Here is a 19,571-nt window from a genome sequence, read left to right on the forward strand (position 1 = left end):
ATTACATACCGTATGCATGTTCCCTTATGAATAGAAAGATAAAATAAATTAGTTTGCTTAGGATGTGTTCCTTCTATATCAATAATTATTTTTTAAATAGAAATACATAAATGCATACGTATTTTGCCTTTTGGTATTCAGATAGGAGGATATGTCATGGGCCAAAGCACTGTACCAGTATCTCAGAAAGCTTCAGTAATTTGAAACATGCACACAGAGGGCACTGTAAAATCTATACTGGCAATACGTTCTTAAACAATACAAAAATGAAGTTATCTAGCTGTGATTTAAAATGTGACACATTCAGTAAATGTTACATTTCAAAAGTTTTTTCATAATACCTAACAACAAATGCCTATAGCAGCAGTCTTAACAGAATCAACTTCATCCAAGCAGGGCTATATCTCTGTAACTATGGGGGAAAACAATTAAAGAGTAGTTCAGAAAGTAAACATTACTTTTATGCATAAAGAGTTAACAGTATGTTAAGTTGGAACTACTAGATTACATACATTGCCTATTATGAAGCTTACTATTTGACCATGAGCAAAATGCTAGTGACAGCCCAACATACCTAACAAAGTTGTCATACTGATTAAATAGAAAAACTGCTACAGGACAATACACTGTAGCCTGTATGAAAAGAAAACCTATCTATAGTTTTTTATAGTTATATTATCTTTTTTTCTGATTACTATAGTTGTTATAATAAAAGTAGTACTGACCTACATGGCAGTGCTTTCTTAGTCTGGTGTAGCTTGTAGGGGTGACATGCACTTTATATTTGGATTCATGACATTTTCAATTTAAATTTTATGCTAAAATTGCTAAGTAGCTTGAACATTGTAATATATAATTCTGTAGTGTTATAGGTTGATTTATTTCAATAGACTCTTAATATTTTGAAAAGGTCCCAGGCTGGTACCTATCGTTACATCCCAAAGAAAAGGCATCTACAGGCTATTGGACTAGACAGACTTTGAGCATGATGTAGCAGAGCTGTTCTTATATTATTAAAAGCACTCAGTATTAGTGTGATAATTCATTATTAATTATTATTCTTTAACTATTTTTACTACAGGACATAAATCTCAAAATGTCTTAAATCACTGGTTTATAAGATTATCTTATTTACTTACAGTTGTATGCAAAACTTTAGGAATCCCTGGTCATTGTATGTTTCAATAAACCCCTTATTGAACCCCTTCAATAAAAAGCTAAGTAGTCAAATGCTCCAAACAATTACAAGCAAATGAAATCACAAATAGCACCTTAATCTTCCATAAAAAGATGTGGGGGAGATTACATATAGATCCATGATATGAGGGATCTATGGCTGAAAAAGCCTAAGACGGAACAAAATTACAAGAACTCAGTCTGTATAAAAAGTAGTCTGTATATACTTCAGATACAAAAGTTAATGCAGGTAATGATTAGAAATAATCAAACAGATACAGTACCCAGAAAATAAAGCATATATTCTTGATGGTATAATTCTAGTCTACTAATCTCTGTTATTCTGATTCAATGTTTACTGGTTAAACCTTGCTTTCTGCAAATTTCCAACTTTTAATTAGGGCTTAGGAGCAATTCAGCCTTAATACTTTATCTTCCTGAAGGTTTCTAGGCCAGTTCAAAGCTCCCTCCTTCACCCTCCATTCTTCAGAGACACTGGGTCAGCTCTATTTACCATGAATCCAGACAGATTTACTTCTCCATAGATTTGAAGAGGTACCCTCTTCTTTTAGAACTGGGTTTTTTTCCGGTGACTTCTGGAGGCTGGATCCCTCCCCTTGATTTTCTGCTGTTTCTTTTCCAGTAATTTCTCTCTTGCTTTCCCCAAATTCTTTTTTTGTCACCTATCATGATAATGCTTTTTAAGCAGAAAATGGGGAAAATTTTCTGGGGAAAATTTCTTTTGGTTTTGCTTGGGCCAAACTATCTTCTTCCTGCCTCCCTTCTGGAGGCTAGGATTCCAAAATGACCGACCTTTTATTCTCTGTAACCAAAAGGCCTTTGGGTCATCCCCTATTTCAGTCCGCATATTATCAAAGATGTTCTACTTGGGAAGCAAAGAGGTTGAATCCCTGTCTGACAGATACTGTATTGGTTGCCTAGGGTGAGATAGTGCTGTGTGGGGGCTAGCCTGCTTGGACTACATGCAGCAGATTCATGGGTGAATGATGGTTTGTCTGTTTACTACACTTATTTTGGTGCCCCTCCCCAATTTTCAGAATTGTTATGGTCTTCACTGAGTTTCAATTTGTTAAAAAATTGTATCTTGTTATTTTTCTAAAAAGTTTACTGATTAATTTTCATGACTGCCTAATAAGCATATGTGGCAATGGAGACATATTTTTTCTTGACATCTACAAGATATTGTATGAAATAGATCCAAACACATTTGGATAGAGGTAATTTAAACCCATATTTTTATTTTCACTACTAAGAATGTTATGCTGTATGCCACCCAGAGTCACATTGTTTGAATTGGGCAGCCAAATAAATAAATAAATAAATAAGCAAGCAAGCAACGTTTTGCACTCCTATTTGTCCCCCCCATCCCAAGCCACTACTGGGAAACTTAGAGTATGGTATATTCCCTTACATCATACATTCCCCTCCCCTCCACCAACAAAACAACCTACTAGCCTTCTTTGCATCACTAAATAAGGTAATACAAAATCTCATGGCAGCATAACTTTCTTTCCTCCTGTTCACCAGGACTGACACCTTTCAGAGTCAATCCTTAAAAATATAGGACTAAAAAGCAGTGCTTAGGAATTAAACAGCCCTCTCAAGAGTGTTTTATACTGCTACACCATGCATAATGTCCTTAAATGTGTCATTTCCAAAGCCAGTCATTAAAGGGAACTGCAACTGATGTTACTGCAGAGCTCAGAATCTCAACTTGTCTGGTGGCACAGAGCTAAATCCCAATTCTCCTTCTATAATGCTACTAAGAGACAAAAGCAGCAAATCCAGTTTCCTGAAGAACTGGAATGGATTTTAAACAAGGCTGAAGTGAAAAAGGAAATTTGAAGTGTTGCTTATAGCTAAATAGGTCCACTGTCTGACCATTTGCTTTGCTTTTTCTGTACGATATCCACTTTGAGATGCCATGACTAGAACCATAGTTTTGTGTAAAGAGATTATGACACTGGCTGGTTTTTTTGGTTGATTCTTTTTTCAATGATCCCCAGCATTGAATTTGTCTTTTTCAAAACAACTACACTAATAACATCTTCATTTTGTCTCATTTACCATCACAGCCCCAAGATCATTTTCCTGCTTAGTCACTGTCAATTCAGTGCCTATTCATGTGTGTTAGGTTAGGATTTTTGGCCTCAATCTGTTATCATCCATGAGTGGTGTTAGCTGCCCATTGTTTGATCACTTCTACTCAACTTCCTCCAACAGTGAGAGCAGCTAAACTCATCTGAAGCTCACTAGGGAGCAACTGAAGATTATATCTGAACGGGGATTCCAGATTTATTGCTCTGTTAACAAGCTATAGGGTGAAGCCAGGCTTTATTCTTGATTTAACTTCCTAGCCAGAAGTAACGCTAAACAATTTCTACATGGGAATTGCTTTAGCTCTTCCTGCTGGCAGGAAACTCCAAGCAGCAGTAATTGCACAATATGTCCCAGCAAGTCACTCCTGAATGATGTAATCAGAATTCTGTTTTCAGCCAAAGGTGGCCTAAATGTCCATTCTGATCATACAAAAATGCTTATTCAGTCAGCAGGGATAATTTGGTCTCTAAGCTGTTTGTTCTGTTTGTCTGTTTTTTTTTAAGAGGGCCAACTGTTTCTATAACCATAGACAAGACAATCACCTTGGCCTATATGCTGCAGATCAATGACTAGACTGTGCAAATGCAGAACTTTGTGTTTTAAATAAAGCAGTATGTTCTTGCTATTTGTGATGGAATGGAATTATGAAGGCCAGGCTCAGGGAGATAAGCGTGTTCTTAGTTCACCGGAGGAGCATGGGAAGTTCAAGAGGATGAGGCTGGCACCTCCCTGAGGAATTCACAGTGTTGTGGCTGGCTGGCTTGGGAGCTAGGTTTCAGTCTGGGGAGATTTTCGGTCTAGAGGTTGTAGCTAATAAACACAGTAGAACTGGATTTGCATTGTCTCTTGGAGTTCTTTGGGCTAAACCTGATATCAATCTCCCCAGACTCAAACCTAGCTCCCAAGCCAGCCAGCCACAACACCGTGAATTCCTCAGGGAGGTGCCAGCCTCATCATCTTGAACTTCCCACGCTCCTCCGGTGAACTAAGAACACGCTTATCTCCCTGAGCCTGACCTTCATAATTCCATTCCATCACACTATTGCAACTGTGGCTTCATAATTCCTTCTTTTCGACATTCAAATCCACAAAATCCGTAAAACTTCCCTTAAAAATCAGGTGACTATTAAGACTTCAAATTCTTCTCCATCTTGGATGCATTCCTACTAGAAAAGGAGAGAATTCCACTGTCTTCCACAGATTTTCAATACTCTTTACTTCTGTGTCTATTTGCTGCTGCACTCCAATGGCAGTAGGAGGAAGAAAGGGAGCTCTCTCTTCTCTTTTTCCCAGTGCCTGATGCTGCTACAGAGGGGAGTCAGACACCAGGAGAATTTTGAAATATAGTTCCCCCCCCCTTTCATTCTTGTCATATGTTGCAGAAATGGGAGAAGAGTTTGAAGATAGATAGTTGGGTTAGTTGAGGGATGGGACTCTGTTGACTAGAGAGATTCAGATTGGCTTCAAATAACAAAAGATTATTCCTAGTGGGAGGGAGAATGGTTTGTCTTATTTTTATCATCCTTCAATAAGTTGTGCAGCCTTTTATTCTCTCAGAAAATTGACAAACAGTAGAAAAGTAATCTTGGTAATATAATATCTTGTTAATCCAAATTTTTTAAAAGTCAAATTCAACCCTCTAAGCTAAGACATGGAATCTGTCATTTTCTGCATGTTGCTAAGTCACAACTCCAGCACTGTTTAACAGCAGCCATGTTGCAGGGACTACTGAGAGTGGTATTCAGCAACATCTGGAGAGTTTCAATTCCCCTTCCCTATATAATTTTATCACACTGAATCATGAGATATATGATACAGAACTATTGAAATGTAAACACTTTGAATTCAATAAAATATGTACAAGTAGAAGAGGAATAAGTATATTCACATGGTGGCAGTTGGTCTTCCCCCCCCCCCCACAATTAAGAGGAAGTTTAGATGCTTTTTATTATTCACTACTTGATATCCAAAAGATTCCTCAATTACTTATTACACTGCAGCATCACAATGACCTATTTTTAGTAGATATCATGCTTATCCTATGACACAGGATTTAATACCAAGCATTTAAATAGGCATATTGAAAGTGCTGTTGCCCACATTATTAAGGAACTTGCTATACAGCCATTTGAGAAGCAATGATCTTTATGTTCTAATCTCAGAGTAATGAAAATTTAAATGAACTTCTTGTTTCAGCAAGTAGCATATGTAGAATGATGATCTCTCTACATGAAATATTTTACACTGAGCTTTTAGCATAATAGAAAAGATAATATGTATTGTCGAAGGCTTTCACGGCTGGCATACGATGGCTGGTGTGGGTCTTCCGGGCTGTGTGGCCGTGTTCTTGAAGTTTTGTTTCCTAACGTTTCGCCAGCATCTGTGACCAGGATCTTCAGAGAGCAGGAGCACAGACAGGAGCAGTTCTCTCTGTGCCCAGGATGAGGTGACCCTTTTGTGGGTATTTATAGAGATTGGGGGGGGATTGGGGGTGTGGGGGGGTTAGGGGGTGTGGGGTTTGGGTTAACGAGTGGCTGCCTGTTTTGGTGTCAGAATACATGTGTATCTTCCTGGGGATTAGGCAGGGCTTTTTCTTCTATGGAGTTGTTAACGAGTGGCTGCTGGGGGTGATTAGTATGTTCATTGTGTGAGCTGCTCACATGTCCTGGTGGTTGAGCTGAGTTCGTTGACCTTTTGCAGGCTGTATTTTTCAGGATTGGTAGCCAGGTTTTGTTGATTTTTAGACTCTCCTCTTTTTTATTGAAGCTGTGCTGGTGTTTGTGAATCTCAATGGCTTCCCGGTATAGCCTGGTATAGTAGCTGTTGGTGTTGTCCAGTATCTCTGTGTTTTCAAATAGGATTTTGTGTCCAGTGTGCTTGAGAGCATGTTCAGCTACTGCAGATTTTTCTGGTTGCTGTAGTCTGCAGTGTCTTTCATGTTCTTTTATCCTGGTCTGGATGCTGCGTTTTGTGGTCCCGATGTATACTTGCCCGCAGCTGCATGGTATGTGGTATACTCCTGCGGCGGTGAGGGGATCCCTTTTGTCTTTTGCTGATTTTAGCACTTGTAGTATTTTTCTGGTGGGTCTGAAGATTGTTTGGAAATTGTGTTTTTCCATCAGTTTTCCCATGCGGTCTGTGACCCCTTTGATGTAGGGCAGAAATACTTTGTTGGTGGGTGGCTGTTTTTCTTCTTCAGTCGCATGTTGTTTTCTTGGTTTGACGGCTCTTTTTATTTCATTCTTAGAGTAGCCATTCGCTTGTAGGACCCAATTAAGGTGGTTAAGTTCAGAGTTTAGGAATTGGGTTTCGCAGATCTGATTGGCCCGATCCATCAGGGTTTTGATGATGCCTCTTTTCTGACGTGGGTGGTGGTTGGAGTTTTTTTGTAGGTACCGGTCTGTGTGGATGGGTTTTCTGTAAACTTTGTGTCCTAATTTGAGGTCTGGTTTGCATATGACCAACGTGTCTAGAAATGGAAGTTTGCCGTCCATTTCTTTTTCCATGGTGAATTGTATATTGGGGTGGATGCTGTTTAGGTGGTTCAGGAACTTCTCTAGTTCTTCTTCATCCTGACTCCAAATTGTGAAGGTGTCATCCACAAACTGGAACCACCCTGTTGGGGTAATGGGTGCGGTTTCTAAAGCCAGTTTTTCAAAGTGTTCCATGTAAAAATTTGCTACGACTGGGCTCAGGGGGCTTCCCATGGCGACGCCATCCATCTGTTCATAGAACTCATTATCCCATTGGAAGTAACTGGTTGTTAGGCAGTGCTGAAATAAAGCTGTGATGTAAAGCTGGTGAAACATTAGGAAACAAAACTTCCAGAACACAGCCACACAGCCCGGAAGACCCACACTAGCCATCGTATTCCGGCCGTGAAAGCCTTCGACAATACCTGGGAAGATTCTCTAGCTTTGAGTCTGAGCAACTGATATGTGGCTGAATTTGATAATAAAAGTGTCTTAATAATGGTTAAAACTTTCTGGTACATATAAGCCTTGAAGAGAAAGAGTTTTCTCCTTATCTACAAGATCCTTTAAGAGGTTTTCTAAACATGTTTGCTAAGTAAGTAAATAATTCATACTGCTTGCATTGCAACATAAATTCACTTTTCTTCTGCTAACTTCCTTCTAACCCTGCGTTCTCCTTCCCTGTACTATTGCCAAGAAAGCTAGCCTTTACAATTCACTATATTATATGAAGCAGTACTTTCACTACCTACGAAGGCTATGCTTTATTGAACAGTTACACAGAGGAAGGGGAAACAAAAAGTATTTATCATTTTGCTATTTTGTACCAAGAAATATGTGAGTCTTTAGCATTAACCAGTTCTGAAAAATAGCAGAGGTATTAATTTTGAAGCAATTTTTTTTTCTGGTTTCCTTTATACCAGAATAGAGCAGCAGCCAAAGGGTATTAACAACAACCTGAACAATCCTGATTGATAGACCTAATTTGAAAAAAATTGGTCAAATAAGGATGTTGAATAGCTTTCCATGTTGTGATAGGATTATCATCTTGGTCTTTTAAACATATACAATTGACAAATAATTTGTTACCATATGGATGGGGAAATTAGGAATATATGAAAGTTAAGACCTATGAACATGACTAAAAAAACTATGGAAATTGCACAAAAGAACCATTTCTTAGAATAAAATAAAATAAAATTGGTAAAGGAAGTTTCAGTGAGGACATCAGTCTGAGAAAAAGGGTGATCATTTCAAAACTGTGAGACTTGTTATGACAGAGTTCTCTTCACAATTGCTATATACTTACAGTACTTTGGAACAAATGGGCTAAATCTTAGTTATTACACTCTTAATCAAATTTAACATACCTGACTTTGTTCAAGAAAACAGCAAATAGTACAAAAAGGAAGGTAGAAGAATTGAAGAGGAGGCTAAGAAATTGATGAAGAAGGATGCAGCATTTAAAAAACTCCAAGCAGAAAAATTATCAGATAAACCTACTGACCAAAAAAAAAAAAAAAAAGGATGATGTTCAGAAATGGAGTATTTCTGAAGCTGGAAATGTCTTTCAGCTAAACCAGAAGTGAAAACCAAGATTTAAAACTGAACACTCAGGATTATAATTTTAGATATTTTACTGAATCTCTAATAAGGAATCCAACTTAATAAGAATCAATCAAATCTTTTAAAAGATGGAGATTTCACTCTAAAGTTAAAGTTAGGGAACTTTCAGGCAGGAGAAATTGTTGCTACTATTATAAATATTATATCAATTTATATAGCAGCCCATCTCACAATTGCAACTCTGGGTAGTGTACACAGGATTAAAACCAGACAAAAACAAAACAACAATGAAATAATGGTGGCCAAAGACAAACCCAACTCAAATCAGAAAACGCACAATGTCACAATGATGGGCTCAACTAACCACCAGACTCCGTGTCCAAGGGAACATCCAAGTCTTCAAGGATTTATGAAATGCTAGCAGGGTCAGGGCCCCATGAAAGTCAAGGGATATAATGTTTCAAAGACAGGCACTATAACAGAGAAGGTACATTTCCTGGGTCCCGCCAAATGGTCCCAAGTTGGGACCCAGAGCATGCCCACCATGTTGGATCTAGTGAGAAGGGCAGAAACAAACAGAGAGAGTGCAAATAATCTGGTCCCGTGCCTTGAAAGGTTTTATATGTGATAAGCAGCACCTTGAATTGCAACCAGAAGCTTAGTAAGTGTAGCTCATGGCGCAGCAGTGTAACAGTGGTGTACGGAGCTGTGCCCATAGCTGCCAGTGTTCTGCATTCAGGACCAATTGTAGCTTCTAGTGACAACCCCATGTTGAGTGCATTGCAGTAGTCCACTCCAGAGCTGACCAAAACATGAATAAATGTGAGCAATGCCCCTTAATCCAGAAAAGGGTGCAATTGGTGCACAAGATAGAGTTGTGGTGGTTAGACTCCATAAATCATAGTAAAACAGAAAAAGTAGATCAAGTATAAAGCAAGCAAAAATGATGATGAGACCAAAGAAAGCAACAAAAAAAGAGCACAATTTTCACAAATAGTCCCAAATAAACAAAGTTCCAAATACTTTAGAAAATATACCCAAATAGGCATTTTCTACATTAAGAAAGCTGTGTAATTTATTTATAATGTATTTATTTATAAATCAAATTTATATGCTGCCTATTTCACTGTATGTATCTATGTAATAATGTATATAAATAATCATTTGCAAAAGTTTTAAATAAAGTATAACAAAGGAAAATAGCAAGTTATATAGACAACTGCGTTTTAGTATGACAGCTCAGAATATTAAGTGAAAGAAGAGAAGTTCTCCATGGGGACAGATTCTGCAGAAGCAGAAGAGGATTAGTCTGGTACTTTGAAGACTAAGGCAAAGGTCAATAATTATCAAACACCCAAGAAAATGTGTTCTAGAATTTATTATTGATATACTGGAACAAAACCCACATTTGAACACTGGCAAAAGAGATAAAATTAAGTTCTTATAAGAAATTTGCAAAATTAAATTTGTACATTTAAGATAAAAATTAAGGATTTCCTAGCACTGATGAGTTTTGTAATATTTGACTTTGGTTAACACTTATCCATCTTAGACCTGCAAATCTGTGAACAGTTGTGTCTTATTAAAATATTTTATATGTTTAGAAAAACAAAAAAGGCAACTGAATATAGAAGTTTTACCGAGGACATAGGTAATTTAAGAACTCACCAGAACTAAATTGTTCATTTTCCCAAAAGGTCCTATTGGCTATAAAAGGAAGACTAAAGAGAGAGCTACACTGAATAGCATTTTTAAGACTTCCTGACAAATAGCAACTTACAGAATGGGAACATTAATTAGCTATCTTACTTACATACGCACACAGATGGAAACTAGTATTATGTCTAGTTCCAAAAGAACATAATAAATACATTAAAAGGGAATATTTCTCACTGTCCAGAATATATTCAGTGAAATGGCTGATGTATTTTTTTTTAATCAGATGTGTTTTCAAGATTTTAATGGGCTGTAGATAAAAAACAACAAAGTACTTTCAATAAGCAGTTTGGGAAATACTACTTTCTCAGACTTCTGCTGGGCCTAAAATCTCGTTCCAAAGTGTTTCCATAGGATTCTTGTAACAAATATTTTTAAATATGGTATCCATTAATAGCATTACATTATAGGTTATCTTGGTACCAAATAAAACTAAGTATGATACAGGAAAATGGAAGAGACCAAGGCAGTGGGACTGAAAGTTAACAAACAAAATACAAATTCAGAGTAAAAGAAATCACCACTTTGATGGAAATAATATCTGAAGATATGGTTCAAATTAATCCATAGAGAGTAACAGCAATCTCAAACATACCACTCCTCATGAGACAAGAAAGGACTTTAGGGATGATAATTCAAGTAGCAATGTATTGAAAACCTGTCAGAGTACATTAATAGCTTTTAAATTCTCATTAAAAATACTCAGTTCATCTGGGATGCCAACATAAACAAGCTTTTTTCTAAGTTAAAGAGGTTAATTGAAACAGGTCCAATTCTCAGATGTTTTGACAGCAAAAGACCTATCTTTATGTATAGGAGAACTTCTGAGGCCGAAAGTGATTCCAAGCTCTGGTAACTACTACTAGATGATTTTTCTATAAGTTCAGAGACTTTTTTTTAGTTATAACTGTACAACTGGAAACACTAAAACAAACCTGAAATGGAGCCTGGTGATTATATGCACTCTTCCAGGGCAGCTGATAAGATGGCTGATGCTAATGAACTGGATTTAAATATTATAGATGCCAATGAGATCAAACAAATTTTCACAGTCTTAGCTGAGATGAAGCAAAATTGTGTTTCCTTGATGTTTTCTGAAGGAACATTAGAGATGGACTGGCATTGAGATTTGGGGAGTGAAAGTGTAGAAAACAAGCCCCAAGCAAAAAGGTAAAATTTTACTTTAAAAGTTTTCCACAATTATGTTTACTAGGCCAGTTACCACGTCTCAACCTAATCTACTCACAGAATAAAATAGGGAAGACCAAATTGTGTGCAGTACTCTGAGCCGTTTGAAAGAAAGGTAGGCAGATGTAATAAATAATAAAACCAATATTTATTGCTTTAAGAAAACATACAGAATCAGATTTACTCTGTTCTTCACTTTAACCATTACACCAGACATGAAATCCTGACACTGATGGATAGCATATTTCTTTTTTTCTCTATAACTTCAAAGTAGCAACACATTTTACATAAGTGCCAAACACAAAACAAGATACTCAAATGTGTATAAGAAATCTGGTTAAATAGATAGCGTATTCAATAGTATTTTGCATATCAGAAAAAAATAGCATCCTAATTCCCCAATGTATTATCTGCGTAGTAGAAATATGTTAATACAATATGCAGATTTACAAAAAAAGTAATATAGTAGTTATATTTAAATATTGTCATTATTTATTTGTCATACAGACTGGCTTTGGCTCTCATTTGCTTACTCTTTGTTCACTAAAATGATGCCAAAGCAAATTGAAGTTATATAAATACCATTAAAGTGTTCCAAAAAACTAGATGTAGAAAAATAATAAAATATTCAAGAAGACTATACCAGAATGATGCTAAAGGCACTGAGTTGCCAAAAGTGTTATCTTCATGACATCAATTTTGTACTCTACAGCAACTTTAGGATGTCCTTGTCAGGCAATGTTGGCAAGCTTTATCTCCTTCCTCAACTTATCATACTGCTTCTGATCATTAAATTCCCTTATTAAATTACCTGGGAATGATCCTATGGCCACAAAGGCTGGCTGCATTCTACTGGAATTTAAAACAATTATTAAGCATCTATAATTCTTTTAGACCCTCAACATTTGCATAGTACCTATACATGACAAGGAATTCCATCCAGTGAATGAATGGGGCAATAGAAAGCTGCCATTTCTCCTTTGTGGCCAGGATACAAATTAAAACACTGCTGGAGGAGGGAAACATTTCGCTTTGCACCTAGCACAGGAGTGAAATGGAGCGCTGCAGAAGGATCAGAGCTCTCTATCCTTCCTGCTATCTCCCAGAAGGCTAGTAACTTTTGTGGGTTTGTTTACAAAGCTGGTTCAGCATGTAATTTGTCCAAACAAAAACATAAAGGTGATTAACAAAGTGTAGCATGCCAATTCTTTCCTAAACTTTAAAGACTGCCTGGAATAGGTTGGTGAGAGTATTAATTTGGCCCCAGAGATCTTTCCTCCATCCCTTTCAAGGACTGGCCTTGTGTATGCCTTAATTATCCAGCTAAAGGAGCAAGAAATACATCCCTGGAGGGAAATCATGATGTCATGAAATCTTCATGGAGAGCAACTGATGGACACTCTAGAATCAGAAGGATAAATGCTTTAGAAGAACAAAATGGACAATCTTCTCATCTCACTCCCATATTTTTACTATCCTTTGGGGGCTTTGCAAGTGTATATCTCACCATGGCCTTTTTCAATAATATGCTCCTCACATTTGCTGGTTTTCTACATGGACAAGATATACTGAAAGCTGCATTGAACAATTATGACTTGAATGCCCAGGAGAACTATAGAGGCCAGAAACAAAGGGAAAGCTACATTTCAACTGATTTATAGGTTATATTTCTCAACACATTACAGACATAATTTGCAGTCCTGATGCATAATGACATTAAAAAACTGTAAACAGTATGTTTGCTTCTTGCACTGGCCAATAAAGAAGAGGGAGCTGTAACTTAGTTTTACCTGTGATTTATTTATAGAACTACATTAGTAACACACACCTCCTAAAAACTTTTGAGGTAGATTTCACTGTAAATAACCTCAGCATATACACAAACATACATTTCAAATGACTGGATGCTTCTGACAGAAATCACAATTACTTTCTTCTGAAAATAATCTCATATCTTCAGCTTCTGCCCACCTCACAAAAAGAGACCCCATATTAGCAACTACACCAAGAGACTTTGGCCAGTAGCAGACATTACTCAGATGCATGGCTGCTGTTAAAAACAGCAGTCTTTTGTCTTTTCTCCTTTTCTTTCTCCTTAGGAAATATTTAATAATTCAAAATTGCCACAACCTCACAAATCAACGCTGTGAATTTCTGGCCCTGTTTTGTTTCATTGGTTGACAGTTTAGGCACAGAGTTTGTCAAGCAAAAAAAAAAAAAAGGAGGAGATGCTGTTTTCAGCAGTAACCATTTACACATTTCTTATAATTTTTGGTTCCAACTCAAGTTGAACAATATGAAATACTGAAAGCTTAGTTTTGCTGTCTCAATGTGGCTGATTAAATGCCAGAGATACAGTCAAAGTTAGCCTCAGGCAAACGATGTAGAAGGGTAATATATTGGAAAACAGGACTGTGCACTCTAGTCTGACTGCCCTTCAGATTCAAAGTTAGGCAATACCCTCAGGTAAAGAAAAATATGTCCAATACCAGAGTTGAAGTAAGATTCACCATGTGGTCCAGTAATCTGTGAAGTACACTATCTTGTCATTTGCCATGGACTGCAAAATATCTTGGGGCTGCAATAAATATACTGTAGGCAATTGCTATCATCTGCCTTGCTCTTATTAACCCTCTAACCAAGGCAGATAATAGCAATTGCTCAACTCCACTTTATTTTCTACCACAATCCAATAAATGTTCAATAATTATGTTAACTCACTTTTTTGCTCAGGAAGCAAAACTTCAACTTCCATATTTTTAAAATCTGTTCCCAATACCTTCAGCAACTGACCTCTTTTCCTCCACTATCCTTGAAATCCCTCTTTTTAAATTAAGGTATCATTAAAACAGCAGGCCAATGGTAATGGAGATGAATGATCAAGACTTATTCAAACCTTCTCTCTGTGCTTTTTGGAGAATTAAGAACAATCCTAATTAATTTGTTTCCACCTGAGGTTAAATTTTACTTTACAGCAAAATTAGCAAAAACAAACAAATCTGTCCTGTAAATTTTGCAGTTACATCTGTATGTACTCTGCATATATCTACAAGTTGGTGGAATGCAGGAAAGTCTCTAAGTTACAGGTTCTAGCTTGCACAGAATACTAGGAGCATGCTTTAGGTAAAATTGAGTATTGGTTGTGCTTGTGGCATATTGGACAAAATGTGCAAATACTAATTGGTAATGTCCTTACCATTAGCAGGGAATGCTGCATATGGTACAGACATGGCTCAGTCTGGTAACCTGTTTACATTTTCTTTAAAAACCAACTGATCAAAGCCATGATGGAAGGCACAAGTCAATATCTATGGACCCATCTGGTGACAACCATGGCATATGGAAGACTGAGACTTGGAATCTAAGAGGAATAAATGGTAAATATTGTGAATTAATGAAGGAAATGAAGGGAAAAAACAGTATGTCATTTCTCTGTGAAACTAGGAGAAAGGGGAATGATATAATAGATATGAATGAAGGTGGTCTGATCTTGTGGAGTGGAGCAGATGAGTACATGCAAGGAAGTGAATGCAGAGGTTGAATTATGTATGAAGGGGCTAAAAGGTATACATGTCATAAAATATGAACTGATGTCATCTAAGTTGTTGTAGTGCATATGAATGTAGGAATTGATAGGATAGCGATAATTGCATGTTATACTCCAGTACACCGTAATCATGGAAGAATAAGATAGGAGTTTGAAGAAACAATTTGCAATATATTGAATGGATGTAAACCAGGATGAGAAAAAGATACTCTGCTAGGTGACATGAATGGATAAATAAGATGAGGGAATACAGTAAAAGTAATTGAGAAATACAGGTAGTCCTCACTTAGCAACAACAATTGGGACCAGCAACTCACTCGCTAAGTGCCATGGTCACTAAGCAGAAAATCACATCACCATGACTGGCTTACAACCTTACTTCTCGTTCAGATGGTAAGCAAAGCACCACGGTTGCAAAGGGAAAAATCATGTGACTGTGACTTATGATTTTATTTCCACCTTCTCTATTAACTCTGCTTGTCCAAAGCCAATTGCAAAGTGCCCGAATGGTGATCATGTGACTGCAGGACACTGTGACGGTTGTAAATGCAAGGACTGGTTGCAAAGCTTTTTTTTACACTGTCGTAACCTCAAACAGTAGCTAAACAAGGCAGTCAGTAAGTGAGGACTACCTATATCAGCCTGAAGAATGTAATGTGACCATATGTTTATAATAAAGTTTCATATTTTAAAAAACAGATTAAAAGATGGGCTAAGCAAGGTACCTCCAGCAGAGTGAATGGAAGACTAATGAAATTAGTTGAGTTGAAACTGAAATGAGGGAATGCTAGAAAAAATATTTTAGAAATTTCAATAGGAATTACAGTGGCATGTCAAGGAGTAGATGTGAGAGGTTGTAAGGAGACTGGGAAAGGAAAAGGAAAAGGAAAAGGAAGAGAGAGTAGACAGAAATGATCAAATGACAATGGGGAAGTCATTTGGCAGTTTAGCTCATAACCAGCAACTTGGCCCAGATGGAAAGAAACCTGGGAAGAAGCATTTCAAATAATTCAGAGATACCGCCTTGCCAATGAACGTGAAAATTTCCTCTTACAGTTTCCAAGGTTCTATATTTACCCCAGACTTGCACTAAAGATAACTTAGTGTATTCTGTGTAGTTCTTCCTTCCTTGATTTTGCCCAGCTAGGTGTTGCTTGACAGTAGAACCGAAACAAATGCTGTACACATGTTAGAGTCCAAGAAGAAATTGAAGTCATTCATGCTATGAGGATGTTGAAAAATAGTAAGGCTGCAGGTATACATGATGTAGGATGGATGTGTAGCATGGTTAGGTGATTTGTCTAAGATTGCTGCAAAGATTACATTTGTACATCTCTGCTTGAGAGTTGGTAGAATGCTGCATTGTTTCCTGATAAAAAGGGAAAAGTAACAAGAATCAATGCAAAAGCAACAGTGGAATTGGTCTGTTAAACATCCCTGTTTGGCAGAATTCTGATTAAATGTACATGAGGTGTAGTGTGGCTTGAATCCAGGCAAAGGGCATGCAGAACAGATTTGCTCTTCAGCAAGTCACTGAGAAATGTATGAATGTAGGAAAGGAAGTTTACTGTACATTTGTTGATTTAGAGAAAGTGTATAACTGAGTTAACACACTCGAATTATGAAATGCTTTGCACAAATACAGAATTGAAGGTCGGCTGCTGAATGTAAGAATGGTATATGTTAGAAATAAATCTTACATGAAAACAAATCTTTAGGAAATGATTCAACACTGAGCAGAGAGTAAGACAGGGATGTATGGTGTCCATGTGTCTGTTTAACACATATAAGGGAATGCTTAGGGTGATGTTGAAGTGTGTTGATGGGGGATGTAAATATACTTTTCTATGCAGATGATGTTTTGTGATTGACAGACTGAATGATCTGCAGTGAATATTAGATAGATTGTATGATGTATCAAGGAATACAGATCTGAAAATTAATGTATTAAAATGCAAGGTATGTTTAACAGGGAAAATGAACAATTTAAGTTATACATAATAGTGAAAAACTAGAGCAAGCAGATGAATTTCCCATAAGGATGGGAAAATGGATGGAGAAATGTTAAGTTGTGAAAATGCTGGGAGAAAGATAGTGGGTAGTATGTGGACTGTTGTAAGGAATGAACATTGGACAAAAGCAAAAATGGCTGTTTATAAGACCATGCTTCTGTCCACGTTGCTATCTGAAAGTAATAGCTGAGTATGTCAGGTAAGATGTAAACGTAAACTGAATGCAATAGGAATAGGGCATTCATGGGCATCCATGGGGGTGGGGCAGGGGGAATAAAAAAAAACAACACAAGATGGCAGCCACAACTACCCAATGAAAGGCCTACCTCTTTTTACATGCACACAATGCATTATATATGTGTAAAAATGAGTGGGTTTCAATCCCATGGTTGCAGCTGCCATCTTGACTCCCCCCCCCACCAGGCATCCCTGGGGATGCTTAGGAAGTTTGCATGGTAAAACAAGGAGAGAAGGGATCAAGAATAAAAGAAAGACATGGAAAGAAGTATGAAAGAAGTATTTTAAAGTGGTATGGTCATACACAAGACAATGAGGATCAGATTGTAAAACATCTATATGAAGGAAGACTAACTGGGACAGAGGATCAAGAAAGTTGTAGCTGGATGATGATGATGAGGAGGAGGAGGAGGAGGAGGAGGAGGAGGAGGAGGAGGAGGAGGAGATTCTGAAAAAAGAGAAAGATGTAAAAAGACAGCGTATGAAACAGAGTACAGATGTGGAGGAAGCAGGGATGGTTTGCAAGAATAGAAATATATGATGAAGTATAGTGAATTGTCATGTATAATCATTCTATCTGACTCAATGTCTTATCTCAGGCCTTTATTTTTCTGGCTTAGTATTTCTTACTCTTTTCTGTACTCTGTGCAAAGTTGCTTAGCCTGAAAGGAAACAGCACAATCAGCTTATATGTATCAGTGTCACCTCACATTTAAGTCATACTGGATAAATTTAGAGTACACATGATTAAACTGCTACTTCAGTATTCATCCCTAGAACAATAGCTAAGTTACCCCTTACAAAAATCCTTTAAATTTTGACTCATGATTGTTTTTAAAAAGAAGACTTTCAATACTGATGCTGAACATATACGAAGTCTATTTTCAACTATATTTGTACTAATTTGATATGTTACAAGATTTGATATAGTGAATGGAATAAATTCAAATGTATTTATCATATCTGAATTTGGGAGAAGTATATCTTGCCCCCAACCTTTTTCCGAGCAAAAAAGGATTTTTTTCCTGCACTTAATATAATTTAAAAAGTTTTACTTGGAATTGCATTTTTCTCTTTACAATACATATGATAAAACACAAACCTAGTTTTATTGTTCCCTATTTTTTTCTGTATCAGCAATGGAATGTACACATAATTTTTGAAACAGAAAAAAAAAACGACTAAGGTTGAGCATCAATCACAAGGAAATGCTGGAATCATAATAAAAATGGTACCAATGCTTCAACACTTCTTGTTGAAAAAGGTAAGTAAAAGAAAGCAACAGACCAACAATTCATTCAGACAATAACATTATTGGTTTTCTCGTGACTCATGACAATTATCAAGGTCCATCATCACTTCCATTCTACTTATGGTTAGAGTAACTGAAGATGACATATAACGACTCACTTAAGGAAAATTGGATTTTGAGCCAGAAGGAAATCATCTGATCACAAACTATTCTTGGGATACCAGGTAATGACTCAGAAAGGAAGAAGCGAGAGGTACAAAAAGTGTGAAGAAACCTCTAGCTTGGGTTTTACATATGATGGAATATGCAGGCAACACTTTCACGCTTTATAAATGGCTCTCAAAAATAACTTTTGAAGAATCAGGATCCCATTTAAAACTACCTGCCAATACTGAAGGTGAAATAGCACATTTTACATCAGTAATGGTATATGCAAATTTAACTGACACACTTCCACATACCTGTGTTGTGAAGATCAAAGTCTGATAGTGAATACCCATAATTCTGTTCTTTAAATAAGGCAGGACCTCTCACAAATATACCTGATTATAATCTCATTGACAGAAACCCCTCTAACTTCCCCTTCAAATAAACTGATAAACCTAGAGGTTCACGTCCTTTTGCCACAAACAAATATGTAGCTTTCAATTATTTCCCTCAATAATTAAATGAACAAGTATAATGCTTGTGACTAATTTGTTTAACTGGATTCTCTTTATCTAGCTTTAGGGCTTGTGTAGAGAACAGATCACATTTTAGGTCATATTTATGCAGACATATTGAAAAGGGTTCACAAATTTTTAAGCACCATTGAACAAAGATTGCACCTGATTTATGATTTAATTATGACAGCTGATATTCTGCTGTGTGGCATTGCTTTTTCCCAAGGAAGTATGGGGAAAGTAGATGCTACACCTATGTTTTTACATAACCACTGTAAATTAGTCAGGACATCCTGCATATGCTCATGGCTATTTCCTAAACAGAAGCCTAAAATACATGTATACTGTATCAAATTGATAAAGTAATTCAGCAGCAGTAATTCAATATATACTGCAAATACAGAACAGCTAATAAATGAACTGTAAGACTACAGATCTGATGAGAAAAAACAGAGAAGGGGAAACAACATAGAGCACTTCTTGAGTTATTACACAACACATGAGTATTCCCTTTGTTTTGAAATACTTCTCAGAAGAGGTTTTCATCTCTCTCTTCCTTAACAGGCAGCCCTATAACTTCAAATTCTCTTTTAAAAAGAATTTTATTTTATTTTTTCAATA

General features: G+C 36.8%; 1 protein-coding gene across 2 annotated transcripts in view; it reads right to left on the bottom strand.

The window, feature by feature from the left end:
• The window catches only part of RPTOR (regulatory associated protein of MTOR complex 1), a 402,885-nt gene that overhangs the window by 202,353 nt on the left and 180,961 nt on the right, over positions 1 to 19,571 (bottom strand). The window lies entirely within an intron of this gene.

This window comes from Python bivittatus, unplaced genomic scaffold (genome assembly GCF_059951505.1).
Source record: "Python bivittatus isolate LINGU-HERP-01145 unplaced genomic scaffold, Pbiv_v1 ctg000220_np1212, whole genome shotgun sequence".
Classification (NCBI taxonomy): Eukaryota; Metazoa; Chordata; class Lepidosauria; order Squamata; family Pythonidae; genus Python; species Python bivittatus.